This window comes from Athene noctua, chromosome 1, assembly GCF_965140245.1.
Source record: "Athene noctua chromosome 1, bAthNoc1.hap1.1, whole genome shotgun sequence".
In the NCBI taxonomy this organism is placed as follows: domain Eukaryota; kingdom Metazoa; phylum Chordata; class Aves; order Strigiformes; family Strigidae; genus Athene; species Athene noctua.
In genome coordinates, this window is record NC_134037.1 from 262,947,158 (window position 1) to 262,963,229 (window position 16,072).

Here is a 16,072-nt window from a genome sequence, read left to right on the forward strand (position 1 = left end):
TGGCAGATCTCCAGCTGGCTTTCATATCTTTAGCAACCAGTGCCTGCGTTGGGGTGCAAGGTCAGAGCTGTAAGAGCATTTCTCAGCTTTATGAGAACTTCTCCGTGTTTAGTGGTTTCCCACGCCTTCCTTGGAAGTACAAGTTGTCAGACTGACAGACTCCTACTCTAAATTGACTCTGGCCTGATGGACACGGATCTGATCCCAAAAGCAGTGTTTGCCCTGCTTTGCTGGGCCCACTCTCAGTGTGTCCAGCTCAGAAACCTGCTGCTGCCAGCCCTGGCTTGTGCAGGAGCACGTCAGGATGGGGCCGTCCCCTCCGTTGTCCCCTCTTTGTGAGCTGAGCAAGGTGTGCATTCCTGCTATAAATTCCCCTGCCCATTCGTGCGTCACCACCACTCTCTCCCATTTCTTGTTAATGTGTAACTTGAAACTCGCTGGGGCACATTTCTGTGATCCCAACGTTATCTGTTCCCGGCTGGGCGCATCCCTGCCTGCTCCGACCATGGGTTCTTTTATCTGTGGGTAGATGGTATCACATCAAGGGCAGTGGACGAGGAGGGATGAGCATATTGGAAGGGTTTCCTGGATCCCTACAAGGCAGGTGAGGAAAAATCCTTTTTGGACAGAGGGTGAATAATCCCCTGGAGAGGGGTTCTATAAAAATGTGTCTGAGAGCAGTTTTGGGCACCAGGAGCTCAACAGGACTCAGGGCTATTTTGTGGTTGGGAAAAGATGTGGGAAGCCCGTCTCATCCTTATTTGCCGTCTACAAAGGGACAGACACTGTTGGATTGTGTCCATGTTTGGGAAGGACACGGCGCCTGCAGCACCGGATGGTTTTTGGAGCGGACACGTGTTGCTCAAGGAGTGGTTTGGGTAGAGCTGGTTGACCCACAGAGCAGGGGCACAGTGAAGATGCTGGGAACTTGCTGCACCCTCCCATTATCAGAGCACTGCTCTGAGCCAAGGGCTTGGTTCCACGGGGACCATATCAGCCCATTGCTGCCTGGGCTGGACGGAGATGGCCCATTTCCAGCGTTCCTCACTTGGTCATGTCCCACTGCAGCCCTGGTTATCGACACCAGCCATCCCCACCACCCTGGCGCTGATGTTTCTCCTGGTGATTTTACATGAAGACAATCTCCATTCACCCTGACCAGCCTTAATAGCTCTCTTTCACCTCTCTGCCTCTCTTCCTACAGCCAGGGACAACCGGAGGGAGGAAGAAGCAGTGTCCTGCTAGGAGATAAGCCGCTGCAAACCCCAAATGCTCCCACCTTTGGAGCCCATGAGAACGGCTGTTGTTCAGCCAAAGGGTCTGGATGCAGCCTCAGATCCTGCAAGGACCTTTTCCCAGCACCTTCTCTGAGGAAAAGATGACTTTGGCAAGTCTCCTCCTGACATTGTGGCCATAAGCCCAATCCTACCTTCTCTTATGCTTCATATTTCACATGGAAACATCTCGACCACTGAACTGACTGTTGGACCAGGAGAATGTCTTCCTTATAAATTTTTCTACTGCTTCTGACCACAGAACTTCTGTAGTGTAACTCATCAACATTCACATCCCTTCCTCTCTCATTTCTTAAAAACCTCACTGCCTGGTTCATTTCCCTCTATTTCAGTCTTTTCTGTGAAGTGGGTGAGACCCTGACGCATCCAGTGGCACAAAAATGAAGCCACATGGAGGTTTTGCTTGTTTGGGCAAGAGGCTGTAGGAGCCAAGAGCATCCTTACAGGGAGGGATCCCATCATTGTTTGCTCCCCCAAGGAAGGGCTTGTCCCTGGGTGTCCATCAGGGAAAGAAAACAGAGATGAAGCTCCTAAGAAAACCTCATGGGGACCAGTGACCTTTGTGGTCATTGTCTGGACCCTGCTCAGGAGGGAGCACCTGAATGGAGGCAGGAGGAGAGGACAACAGGAGCTGGATGGGTGGTCTTGGAGGTGCCCATCCCTGAATGGGTGGAGATCTTGGAGTTACCCTTCCTTTATCAAGGCTAGGAAGTGAAACTAGGTACGGAGCTGAAAGTGTTGTGTGAGGCAATTCCATAATTCTTTTCCCCCATTTTGTAGAAAGGCCTGGAACGTTCCTTCAGGAAGGTGGGTGTGCGAAAGACTTTAGAGCTGGGCCTTGGCATGCAAGAGGGAAACTGAAAATTCTCCTGTAAAAGATAAATGGTGGCAAGAATGTGCTGATGTGTCTCTAGCTGCTTTAATTCATATTAAACTCTTCCTTACAGAAAGCTGCATCTCTTTTACAGAGATGATGCTCCATGGTCAAGCATCGTTCTTGCTAAGGCAAAGTGTCTGCAAAGCACCAGCCTGAGAGTAAAAGTGGTTTATCCTGGCTGTAAATGAGCAAAGGCATGGAGAGCAGCCCCACTCCTGCTTCTTGTTTTTGCCAGTGAAAAAATCTTATTTGGAGGGTGAGTCTTTGAGACATGCAGAGAGATGAAAACCCCGATATGTGAAAGAAAATAAACCAAATGGCCGCAGAGATTTTTATTTTCCTGGAGCAGAGCATGCACTGAGAAAAGAGATTGTGGCTGTAATTATCAGATCTAATCAAAGCTTTTTTGACAATAAGTAATGCCCTAATTTAACTTCCAAATGTAAAAATACAGATATATTGAGTGTCTTAAGTTTTCTATGAGCATGCTCATCTTGCCTTTAGCCTGAGCATCAGGAAGCAACAATAAAACCTGTACAAATACCAATGTCAGCGCTGATATCTCATCGGTACAAAAGGCAGAACAGCCTCACGTTGCTCTCCCAAAGCTGAGTTCGTTCAGCCTTAGTAGATTATCAACAACTTCCCAGAAGCACTAAATAAACCTGGCTCAGGTGTGCTGGCTGAAAGGCTGCTGGCTTTATACATCACCTGCATAAAACCAGCCCCTCTACACCAGAAAGACCTGTAATTTTCCAGAGCAAATTGCTTTTGCTGCTTCGAGCATGTTATTCATGCTCTGTGAAAGGTTTTTCTTCTCCGGGAATGGTTCATAGGTTACAGTGGCAAACAGTAAAATCCACTTACCAAGCCCACTCTTACACAATAGCCACTTCGGAGAGTGAGTTTTCGTCTCTGAGTCATAGGGGAAATGAAACAAGAATTTGATTTGTTTTTTTAGCTCTGTGAAATATTTAATCCATTTACTTTGTCCATTCACAAACGCGGATTGTACATTCGTAAAGTCTCAGCATTTAGAGGCATAAACACGAGCTTAGCTAAGCCTTATCCTGGCCCTTCAGCATATACAGATGCACGTCTGGAAATGCATGGCTTAACAAAGCTCAGAAGAAGGGCCGGATTTGGCCAGTGTTTGTGTGAGCAAAATTATATCACGAAGCCCAAGATCTCACAGGTGTACTCATGGCATGGAAAAATCTAAACCATGCAGGATAAGGTTTTCCATCCTTGCTTACTGCTGCTGACTTCACAAGCACGTTTTGCTGCTGGTGTTTGCTTTTCTACATGCCCAAACTTCCAAAAAATGTCATGCGGGGCTGGCTGCGCTGCTGAGAATGTCTGACTCATTTGCTGTGCCCTGCTCAGCTGCTGATCACGGCAGGTCCCAACTCAGGCTGAGACAAGACAGGGAGCCCTGCAACGTGGGAACGCCCTGAGCAGCCTCATGCCATCAACACCCCCAGCTCCTGGCTCCTGGCTAACATCTGGGATATGTATTAGTGGTTAGAGGATGTGTGTAGCTTCCATGGTTGCACAAGCCGAGATGAACTTTGTAGGCACAGAGCATCCCCGTGCCCTGGGTGAGATGGATTCCCCAGCTGAGGTCAGGCAGGAAACTCTGCCCGGGGGTGAAGGCTGTCCTTGCCAGGACGTGGGAGCATTTTTCCTCTTCCGAGCATCCCGTTTCCAGTTGCAAAAGGCCTTACCTGGGCCTGGGCAGTGCCTTGGACCAACCTGCTTCTGATCTCGCTGAGCCCTAAATGCAGCCCTTTGCCTTGCTCCTGTTTTTGTCAGCCCTTCGTGGCCTCCCCTTGTCCCACTCCTCCCCAAAGGTCCATCCATTCATCCCTGTCCTGCTGGGGACACCTGGCTACAGCCCATGCACGGGGACCCCAAATGAGAGTGTCATTGGGTGGCACAGGGACATGGCCTAGAAGCTGTTCTCTAAGAGCAAGACTAAATCTGACCATGCAGATGCTGCCACATCCTGGGATGATGTGCAAAAGAGCTGGATTTGAGCTGGAAGGTCCCTGTGTCAAGGATGAAGAAATCAGGACAGGAAGGTCCCTGTGTCAAGGATGAAGAAATCAGGACAGGACAATGCCAAAAGTGGTGTGGGTGCGAGTGGCAGGGACCATCCCCTACCCAAGCAATGCATCTATGTGGGATCTCCATGGAATGCTGGGAAAGCAGGGGACAGGGAGCATCGCCTAACTCCAACCTGAACCCTCACTCCAGCCCTAACTCTAACCCCAGCCCTGGGAAAGGTCTGTGGGTGAATCGGTGCTCCCCAAAACCCTTGAGAGTGTCAGAGAAGAGCTGTTTCCAACCAAGGAGCATCCATCAACATTTTCATGAGCACCGAACCAAAGCAGCAGGACAAGACGTCACCTCAACTGAAAGGGCAATTGGGTGGTGCTTGGGACGGGTGTGGGCAGGGAATGGCCAATGTATAAGGGATAGGACGTGTTTCCATGCCGGTGGGACAGGGTTCAGGGTCACCATCCTGTGAAGAGGACCCTTTAGATAAGGAGCTGGCAGCAGTGAGGCAGCCCCGAGTACCGGGCTGTGTTGAGCTGACCCCACAAGACCTCGGTACACGTGCATGAGGAGCATGGAACTCCTCTTAAATCCAAGCGTAGACTCCTGATGACTTTTCCTCTCCTTTGCCTCACGATGAAACACCATGAACTCTCTGGGAGGCAAATCATACAGCCAGGAGGAGAAGGGATATGAAGAGTTAACCCAATTTTGAGGTTGTTGGTGCCGCAGACGCAATGTCCCACTGCAGCTGCCCTTCTGCTCCCCACTCGTGCATGCTCCAGGGAGGGCTGGAGGACCAGGGCATGCTCAAGTGCTCTTTCAACAACCCCCATCACTCTTGCATGATGGGATGGAGAATGCTCGGTGAGCTTGGGAACAACACCAGGTTGGGGAGCATGGTTGACTTGCTGGAGACAGGGCTGCGGGAGGGACCTGGAGAGGTTCAACAAGAACAAGGGGAGGGTCTTGCTTTTGACTTGTGCAACAGGCCAGACTGGAGTGGCTGGCTGGAAGCAGCTGGTGGCTACTAGTTGCCCCCAAATCAGAAGTGGGCATTTGCAGCAGTGAAGGTCAACCATGCCCTGGGTGGCATTTGCCAAAGTGCAGCCATCAGGGCCAGGGAAGTGATTCCTGCTCTCTCTTTGCACCGGTGAGGCCATGGCTGGGCAGTGGGTCCAGTTTGGGGTTCCCCACTACCAGGCAGAGGGTGAGAGATGGGCCCAGAGGGGTCACCAAGCTGAAGCTCAGGGCATGGAAGGAGTGGCTGAGAGATGGGTGTGCAGTGGGAAAGGAAAAGGCCAAGGGGAATTTTATTGCTGCCTGCAGCCCCCTGCTGGGATGGTGCGGAGCAGATGGAGATGGAGGTGCCCAATGATGGGACGAGAAGCAGTGTCACAAGTTGCAAAAAGGAAAACTTTCATTAGATACTAGAAAAAAATCCCATAAGGGTAGTCAAACCTTGGAAGATGACCCCGAGAGCAGGAAAATCTCTGTCCTTGGAGACAGTCAAGCCTGTCATCAACAAGCCTGACCTTGTTGAAGGTCAGGCCTGGAACAGACTTGGAGCAGAGGTCTAGAAGGTCAGACTTGGAGCAGAGACTCCACATGATGCCCCAGCCTCAGTTATTCTGCAAGTTCCCCACGTTGTGCTGAAGCTTGGGCTCACATGGACAAGCTCTTCTGGCAGTAAGTCCCCAGCAGTGAGGCAAAAAGCCACCCAGGACCTGCAAACAGGGGAGCAGGGGCACAGGCATGTCCCCACCCTGAGCACCAAGGGACCCCCCTGCTCCATCCATGCCGTGGCTCCCCAGCATTCACTGGGCTTTTTGTTTTCTCCACCAAAAGCCAAGTGATGTCTTTTCTTTCACCTGGCAACAAATTGAGTTCCTCTGTAGCCAACAGGCTCTGAAGCCAACAAATTTCTCGTTTAACAAATCCCTCGGGGGTCCTTTGGAGACTTGGAAAACCCATTGGGAAAGTCCGTTTGGAGTCCATTGGGAAACCCTCTCCATCTTCTCCAAGGTGCCTACAATCCCTTGGGGCCTCACCAGCTCCTGGTGGAGCCGGACAGGGAGATGCGGTCACCAGCAGCTCCATCCTCCCCGCAGATCATCTCCTGGGGCTCACAGGGGAAGCAATGGCAAAATCCAGACCAGAGCCTCGGCCCTGCTGCTGTCACCCCGTTTCTTAGGTTGGTCCTTAAAAATGAGAAGGAAGACCCAGAGCTGAAACTGAGATGGGAAAATGTGATAACATGCAAAATGACTCCCTGGTTGTTGTAAACAATGGGAAAATAACATGGAAATGTAATTAGGTAATGTGATTAAATTGTTACGCTTCATTCCACTGCCACTGTTTTGCTTTAAGCTCTCAAGGAGTTGTGGAGGTTTAATACTTGTTCCATACTCACCTTTAACTGATGGGGAAACTGAGGCACAGACTTTCCCTGGTGGCGAGTAACCAGTGTGGCCAGGGAGCATGCACAGATGTGATGACAGGACTGAGGGTATCGCTGGCTGCCCCAGCCCTGAGTCCCAGAGCAAAAGACACCCCCCGACCCGTGGTGCTGCTCTCCACTCATTACAGAGCTCATGGGCCTCTCTGAGGAGGTCAAATCTTGGTGCAGAGCTCGTGCCCCCATTGTTGGGGAGGCTGGTCCCACAACCCTGCCCTTTCACCTCTGTCACATTGCCCAGCTGGGTTTTAGGGTTACTTTGGGAGCTGAGTTTCAGAGCAGAGGACACCCGTCAGCCTGGTAGTAGGTCTCCCAGGGGCCCTAAAACCGTATTGGTGTGAGATGACCATGTCCCACCTCCTCATGGCCCACAGAAGATGACCACAGATCCCTCGGCCCAGTCTTTGTGGGGACATGCAGAGGTTCCCCCTGGGCTCCAGGGCTTCGCCAAGCTGGTTAGCACGAGCAGTGAGCCTTGCCCAGAGTTGCCCATCAGTTTTCTCGCCGGTCCAAGCTGTTTCCATCACCCCATAGTCATACTGGGACAGGGATCATGGAGCCAGAGTGGGATGGAGCATCACCATTGTGCCGGGGATTCCCCAGCCCACGCTGTTGGCCCTGGGGGACACGGGAAGGACCGAGGCGTTGTATCCCAAAATAGCTGCATCCTTACAAAGGAAAGGTCAGTGGAGAGCCAATCTGTAGGCTCCATGACAGCAAGAGGGTTTCCTCCTGCCACAGGAAGGTGAGTGACTCACTCCTATGGAAACTGGAGGGACAGGGGAGAGGCAATCCCTCTCCCTGGTGGCTTTCTATTGGCAGATAAATCTCCATCCACTTCCCTTGCAAATACCTGCTCCTGAAAATATCTATTCCTAGGTTTTTCTTATCAGATGGTCTATTTATTCTGAAAAATAGAGCCCTGAGGGGCCTTGCTGTGGCTCCAAACACATCCCAGGGCTTTGCCATGGCCACCCCATGAATGACACATTGAAAGGGAGAACCTGGCTAGTCCCCACGCCTGGAAACACCAGGAAACACCTGCAAGCACTTAGCTAAGGGAAGGGTCTTCCTCATGGTGTTTTCTAACCAGGAAGAGGTAGATCCTGGTGACAATGACACGGTCTGTTTTTTTCTGTGTGAGTCTGTAGTTCAGTTTTAATGACAGCAATCAGCTTGAGCATAATGGTGGGTCCCCAGGCCAGACCATGTCCAGAGTGTCCTTCAACTTGGTAATGTGTGAACTCTGCACTGTGTCCCAGTCCTTGTCCAGGCTACACCATGATGGGTAAATCTTGAAAAGGGAGCAAAGCCATCATCTATTTTCCACAGGTACCTTGTGTGTGGTCCATCTCTCACTGCAAACCCAGGGCTTTCCCACCGGTTTGCAACAGTCTGGGAAGCGTCTGCTGGCGTCCACCCTCCACCCATTCACTCTGCAGCCCAGGAAAGGCCAGCTCAGCTTCTGTTTTCCAGACAGACTTGTCCAAATTGCTGAAAGGAAGATCAAGACCTGGTTTGCATGGCACGAGGCCCTGTGTCATGTGTCAAAAGGCCCTTTGGTCACTAGATGTCTAAGCCAGACACACGCTCATATTAAATAAGGCACAAAATGTTAGTAGATAGGGCAGAGACTGTGGGGAAGAAGGACTGTTGTATGTAAGGACCGTCTTGAGGCAGTGGGGTCTCCCCGTGAATGTCTCTAATGCAAGACACGATGCCTTTTGAACAGAGATCAAGCCAAGCACTAGTTACTAGTTTTCATGGGAGGTTGCAGGGTGAAATTCAAGTGGCAGCTAAAGACCTGGTTATCTACTGGTCTCAGCAAAACTCCCTGGCACTCACCCAATTTGAGAAAGAAACTCAGGGCTCAGTGCCGTGGAGCCACGACAGACCAGGTCACGGTGCTTCTCCATCACTGACGTGTGTCAGCACCTTCAGCCTGACCCCAGCCTGCTGGGATCCCCTGATCAGAGGATGACAGGATCACTCAGGTTGGAAAGGACCTCAGGAGCTCTCCAATCCAACCTCCTCATTGTGGCAGAGGCAGCTCTGGGGTCAGACCAGGTTGTGCAGGGCTTTATTCAGTTGGGTCTTGAAAACCTCCAAGGTCAGAGGTTGCACAACCTGCTCGTGGTGGGGCACTTTTCCCTTATACTCAACCTGAAATATCAGTGGTGGTGATGTCAGCCGTGTTGCCATGACAATTAAGACTCACTCAAGCAGGTCTCCTCGGCCCTCATCACGGGAAGAGAACAAAGGCAGCAAACCCAAGAAGCACCCCCACCATCAGCTGTCCTGGGACAGCCCCACTGGCACCAGGAGCAGCCCTGGGGGACATGAGGGAGGAGGCCTTCTGGTTAAAGCGTGTCCCAGGCTGCTTCTTGCAAATCCGGATGCCACAGGTTTCGTCCATCCAGATGAAAAAATGGTGGTTTTATAAACATTTATGTCTCTTTGCAGAGGACCCACTACAGTTCCCACTATCCTTCCTCCTCCATCTCCTGCAACACAGACCACGAACTGTCTCTTCCCTTGGGGATAACGGCATCATCATTTCTCTTCCCCTTCCCTCTGTCCTTTCTTACACATCCTCTGCTCCTTAGGCACTATTTATCTTTCCATCTAGAGACGGCCTAACTCATACCCACTTTGTTAAACACTCAATAGCTCTCTGCTTGTATTTAGCTTGGAAACCCATTCCTTTGATTCCAGGACTTGTCTAGGAGAAAAACAACCACAGGACCAACTCAATGAATTGGTCAAATAAACACTACTGCCTCCGAAGCTTGTTTTGCAAATCTGGACTTCCCAGGACTGCTCAGCTGAGGGCTAGAAGCAGATTTACAAGGAAATAACCCTTTGACCTGAAGGAACTGATTTCTGTTTCGCTAAGTCTTGCTGATAACTACAACCCCAGCTCACCAAAGATACTGAACCCAGTGCTGGTGACAAGCCCGCTCCCAGCCAGGGGATCTCCAGCACTGGGAGAACACACCCAGCACCACAATGCTCTTGCTCCACACTGGACCCATCAGCGATCTCAAGCCAAGGTGCCGGCCCGAGCGTCTCCAGATTAATCCCCGGAATGTGACCTTTAAATGCTGGGAGGGGTGGGAGAGTTATTTTAACTGTAGTGGCAAAGATCCAAATAAGAAACACCAGCCAGGCCTTAGATAACAATATTGGCCTCCTGACAAGGACACCAGTTGGGAGCGAGCCTTTGGGCTGATCTCCCTCCTGGGGGTGGGTTATCACAGAGTGGACACGGGAAAGCAAGTGCCTCCTATCTCCCCTGGTTGGAAGTTAAAAAAATACACATCCATGATGGAGCACCCAACCATCAGCCTGCGTTTCCCCAGGTCCAGGAGAAATCTGTGTGGACCCAATTTTCCACCCTCCCTCCTTGCTCCAGCCATGGCCAGGGAAATAGGTGCCAGTGCCAGAGCTCTGCACTCCTCAGGGTAGGCTTTGTGAGCACAGTTTGGGTTTAACTGATGTTTTAAATGAGAAAATATTGGAAAATAAAAAAAAAAAATATTGACGATAGGAGAGGTTTTAAAACAGAGTAGCTGAATTACATCCATCCTCTGCAGGGAGGTTTTCCTGCCCAGGGAAGGGGCTGAGTCACCATTCCTGGAGATATTTAAAAGACGTGTAGATGTGGCACTCAGGGACATGGTTTAGTGGTGGACTTGGCAGTCTGAGGTTTACAGTTGGACTTAACGATCTTAAAGGTCTTTTCCAACCTGAATGATTCTGTGATTTTTTTGAGAACTGAGGTGGAGCTAATGTCGGTCTGCTTCAAACGGGGTTTGTAATCATGGGGAAGCTGCTAAGGAATGACTTGGGTGCAGGAAGGTGCCACCAAACTTCTTCCAAAGGTCACGAAGCAGGATGGGTCCCCAAGCTGGGGGATCACGAAGGGGTAATGCTGCACTCTCCATCCTCATCCACTCACCAATTCGGGTTGCAGTTGGTTTGGGGTCTAAAGAGGGACTTGGTGAGGTTCTTTCACCCCCTTGAAGCATTAATTCAGATGGACATCTCCAAGAGACCATGCACGACCTAGACTCATCCTGGCATCGCCTGTGTGTGTGCTCTCCCAGCCCAGCCTGGGGCTGAGCAAAACTCTTGTTCTCTGGGCTGAGCTGAACAAGGAGCATCCCCCACCCCATGGCATCCCCAGGCAGCAGTGGGTTTCTGGGGTCCACGCATCCATCTGCCCCCCCAGCACCATGCCCTAGGTCGTCTTAGCGCAAACATCCCCATGAACACAAAGATTATTTTGGATCAGGAGGGGAAGGAAGTGAATTCAAAAGCCCCATATTGAGAACAACTTCTTTTTTTTTTTTTTCAGAAACAAAGGGATTCCAGGGTGGGACCCTGCACTGTTCCCCACGGTGTCGCTGCTGGGAGCTGAGAGCAAGAAAAATGATCCAGAAAACTACTGCGGAATGGCTTCCCCCACCACCACTGATGGGAACTTGCTCCTGAGCATCTCTGTGTCTCTTATCCACTAGGTCCTTCATGAGGAACAGATGAAAAATGGGATTGCAGATGCAGGATGATATGGGGAGTCCTGCCATCCCATCCAATAAACCAACCTCTGGCCAGAGGAGCCAGGGCAAAATCCGCCGTGGTGGCAGGCTGGGCATCCACCTTCAAGCTGAGCTGCTGCTGGGTCAAATAAGCAGTGACCCCCCCAAAATTTTGGGGACAACTGGACCCCACAATCCACCTGCCAATGCCCCCCATCATGGTCCTACCAGGGGTTCGTGTGTGGTTGGACCCAAAAATTTGGAGAGCAACTGGACCCCACGATCCAGCTGCCTACACCCACTGTGTCTCACCACGCTGCTACAAGGGGTCTGTGTGTGGTTGGACTCCAAAATCTGGGGGTAAGCGGACCCCACAATCCAGCTGCCCATTCCCACTGTGTCCGACCATACTGCTGCAGGGGGTCCACGTGTGCTTGTACTCAACCCTGCCTGGGTCTTCAGCAGCTCTGCAAATAGAGAAATGAACCTTTTTTTGGGGAAGCCTCTCCCCAGGTGCTATTTTAGGCTTGGATCATTACGTGGATGGGTCACTGCTGCTGTTTTTAGGAGGACTGAGTTTCAGGACACGTGCTCCTGGACACCAGGATCAGAGCACGACCCCTTCCAGCAGCACCAACCACGCTCAGGGCAACACGTCTCCTCCCAGCTGCCTCTTCCAGCACCTTCTGTTTCAGTTCACCTAAATCCCCTAAAACACAGCTCTTGAAGACGACCTTGTTGTTTTTTTTTTAAAATCTCAGTCTCATTTACTATTTTCTGGGCAGTCCCAGAAGAAAATGCAGAAGAGGAAGCATCAAAAAGCGTTGCGAATTTTGGCAAAAAACCTCAGGATCTCCGCTTCTAAGCAAGCTATCGGTGGGGTCAGCAGCAGCAGAGCTGAGGGTGATGCCCAATGGGGGGGAAGGCTCACCTTGCCAGCCTACAGGGCTTCACACCATCGTCGTGGCCCCCCTCCTTCCCTCCGCCGGCTGCGGTGCAGGACCACGTCCGCTGCACGCCTGCTGGGACCCAGCCTGCGCTGCCCACAGCACACGTAGCCCAAGCCGATGGGTTAATTTTAACATGCCTTCCCCAGTGTGTTTTATTTATTTAAGGTCTTTATAGAAGCAACACTGTTGGCCACAACAGGATCCTTGTGCTTCAGGGCTCGGCAGCCAGCTCCTGCCACCTGGGAGGTCGTGGCAGCATGCGAATCGCTCTCTGCAAGCATCCTCCTGAGGGATGGGGATGCACTTGGAGTTTGCAAACGCCTCAAAAAAAGCTGGGTTATGTAGGAGCTTGGAGGAAAAGTGAGCAGCTTGAAGCCTGGGACCTCCATCAACCCCTCCTACTCTGAAGCCCCACGGTCGGTGGAGGAAGAGGGCTGGGGCATCACATGCGCTTGGTGGGGAGGAAACGAAAGCCAGGCTAAAAAAGAAACACAACCACTGGTGGAGAATAAAAAAGGTAAAGCCACAGAGCAAAGCCCTGTCTGCACTGAAGCAGCGTGGAAAAGATCGTCTTGCTGCTTGCAGCTGCTTGCTCCAGAGAGCATCGTGTGCATTAGGTCTCCTCCACGTGCCCTGTTCTCCAAGACGTACTGGCTGGACGTGGCCCTGGACATAAAAGGTCTCCTGTGCCTTGCCTGTACCCACTTATTGGTTCTTGTTGCAGGGGTGAGTGGAAAAAGAGTGGAGGGTGCCTTTCTGTGCTCAGCACCCACCCACCCACCACTGTGGTTGTGGCTTGTGGGTGCTGCTCCTCCAAACACCATCAGCCTCGGGGATGGCAGGAGGACATTCATACGTGCATGCACTGAGGGGCTGGCTCATGGTGCTTTTCCAGCCCCAGCTTTCCCCTCCAACACCTCTTCCTCTAGTCAGCCTTGATTTGGAGCTCGGTTGGCTTCTGGGAAGGTCATCCCCTGGCTCCAAAGCACCCTGTGGGTGCCAACACCACTTGACCTTACCCCCTGCACACCCCATTGGTGTTCACCGTCGTGAACAGATGCTTCATCCTCCAGTTGGATTGGGTTTTGCTGCCTCTTATATGTCCTTAAACGTTGCTGATGGTCCCAAATTAGGGCATCCTGAAGGGAAATTACAGCCACCCTGGGAAGCTGCAAAATCAGATCTGCTCCCACGGAATGTCCCTCTTGCTCCCATGGGATGTCCCCCCTGCTCCTGTGAGATGTCCTTCCTGCATTCCTGGTCATGCAGGACACATTTCTGCCTCCCAGTTAGGTGGCTGAACATCTTACCAGCCAAGAGAACACGAGAAGTGGTCAACTGTCCATGGCCAGGTTGGATCAGGGCATCAGTTTGCACTTACATAGATTTAGATGAGTGTTCACGTCCCTTTCCTCTCTCACCAACAAACATGAAGGAGGTTTGCAGGCTCAGCCCAACACGTCTGCAAACTTTCCTCCTTGTTTCCACTAAGGCTTAAAAAAAGGCAAGAAAAAGATTCGATATATCGCAGCTTGTCCCCTGCCCACCCTGCAGGTTTAAGCTGCACCCATAGGTGCAGTGCAAAGCTCTACTTTGGCTACCTTGACCTTCCCGGTTCTCCCATTCCCATATCGCATTCTTCCCTGCTAGACAACATGAAAATGTTTTGAAAGCGTCTTAGAAACCTGCATCCCTGCCAAAACAGTTGAAAAATGAAGCAGTGAAGGGAAATGCGGGGCAGCTTTCCAGCTCAGCTCGAATGGGTATCGCCGCTCGCCTCCGTCTTCTGCGCTGCAGCTGCACAAATCGTTCGCTTCTCAACTGGATTTAAAACATCTGCCTCTTTCTTTGGCTTGTTTGAGTGGCTTTGGAGCTGGAATATGGAGAGATTTTGGGAGAGGGAGGCTTTTGGTTTGTGTCCCCTAGGAAATAGGTGACCATCACCTGAAAATGAGTAAGGTGGGTTAGGGTGGATGTCAGAGGGGAACAGCCCTCCTCCCACCTCCCTCACACCCAAATGGGTGGAGAAAGGAGAGAAAATGCAAAAGAAGAAGAAGGAAAAGCTTTTCCTTGCAGTGGGCAGTGAAGCTGTGAAACTCCTGCTTGCTGGAAGTTGCTGGGACTTCAACCAGGCTTGGAAAAGGTCTGATGGGAAGAGGACTCTGGGGGGCCACTGCATTGCTCCAAACAAGCTTTTAGAAAAACATCTCCTCTTGATTGTTGAAGCATCCAGCAACGAGCCGCCGAACAAACCGCTCAGCCAGTCGTGGCCATAATTAATCACCTCGTGACATGTAAAAGCTGCCTGCCTCTTGTCTGGAGTTGTTTGTCTGGAGTTGTTTGGCTTTATCTTGCGATGGAAGAGCTGTGGGTGTTCAGACCTCAAAGGATGAGGCTGAGGGAGATGACGCCGGGCAAGGGCTGCTGAGCAGCAGCCATCTCCCTGTGGGCCAAAGCTCGTACAAGGACAGACAACAGATCTCTGGACATCATCCACATCTCCATCCATCATCTCTGGACATCACCCCTCCTTCAGAGCGAGCCAGGGCAAAGGATTTGGAGGATGAAACCAGGGTGCTACGCTCCGGTTAACCCAACCCTCGCCCAGGAAGTGTTTCCAAATCCCAGAGAGATGTGCTTAGCTCAGCACCACGCTGGCATCCCCACAGGGCACCCTAGGCAGCTCCACCACCCCCAGCCTCACTCAACAGCTCTGCCCAGGCATCTCCCTCCCTCTGTGCAAGCAACAAACTTGTCCTTCCTCCCTTATGAGCCCCAAATAGCTGCGACGTGATGTATTGTTTTCCCTCCTCGAACAAATTACATCAGAAGAAGGAAACAGGCATTATTAATTTTTTTTTCGTTGTTTTCTGGCATGGAGTTCCGTCAGCAAGATCTCTGCAGCACCGTTTCCACGCCAGACATTCATATCCCCTTTGCACCAGCTAATGCCTCCTTAGCTGGCTGCGTCTTCCTGCTTTTGAATAATAGATGGCATCGGTGCCTTTCCCCTCCTCCCTTGGGTGCTTTATGGTCCCCCCCCAGCCATATCCAGGAGGTCCAAGGAGCCCCCGCGTGAAATCGGATCCAGCTGCAGAAAGAGGATCTGGCTTACGCCCACAGACACAGATGGGGGATACCCGGGGGAGCGCCGGGGCTCGCTCTGCGCTCGCGACGGTGGAAAACAACGGGGCCACCTGCACGTGATTCGGTGGTGCTGGTTCTCCAGCCTCTTCCTGCTCAAAAATCCTCCAGCCCCCCCCCAGATTTGAAGGTTTTTCAGCTCAGGTGAGTGAGTCCCACCAGGGAGGTAGAGTTGAACCTGGCCACTGCTTCATTTGGGCATTGGCCATCTGCAGGGAGAGGGCAGGGGGTGGTGGCCCTCCGTATCTTCCTGCAGCTTCTTGGGGGGCCGTGTCATGGCAGGACTCAGCGGGGACAGACCCCAGAGCATTTCCGTAGGGTGTTGGGGGGACACAACCCCCCCAACTCACACCCACAGCACCCAAACTCAATGTATTTCCTAGAAATGTAGGGCCTTTTGAAGGACTTCTCTTCCACAGGATGGTCTGGCTTGCCCTTACATTGCTGTAGATGTTTTTCATCCCAGCAGAGGGATTTTGGGAGGTCTGTTCCCCTCTGAGGGAGCTGGACCCCCATTTGTGGTTGGACCCAGCCCCCAGCAGCTCACAGGAAGAGACACAGCATGGAGTAAACCTCGAGAAAACCTTCTGCCACGTCCTCCCGGCTCCAGCAACTTCTTCCCTGGATGAAAAGTCCCAACGTTGGGATGCAAGAGGTGCAGCATCCCCTTTCCCAAGGGTTTACCAAAGGAGAAGCGTTTCACTGGCACGTGGCTCCCAGGAAAATGAGAGCAGAGCAGGAGAAGC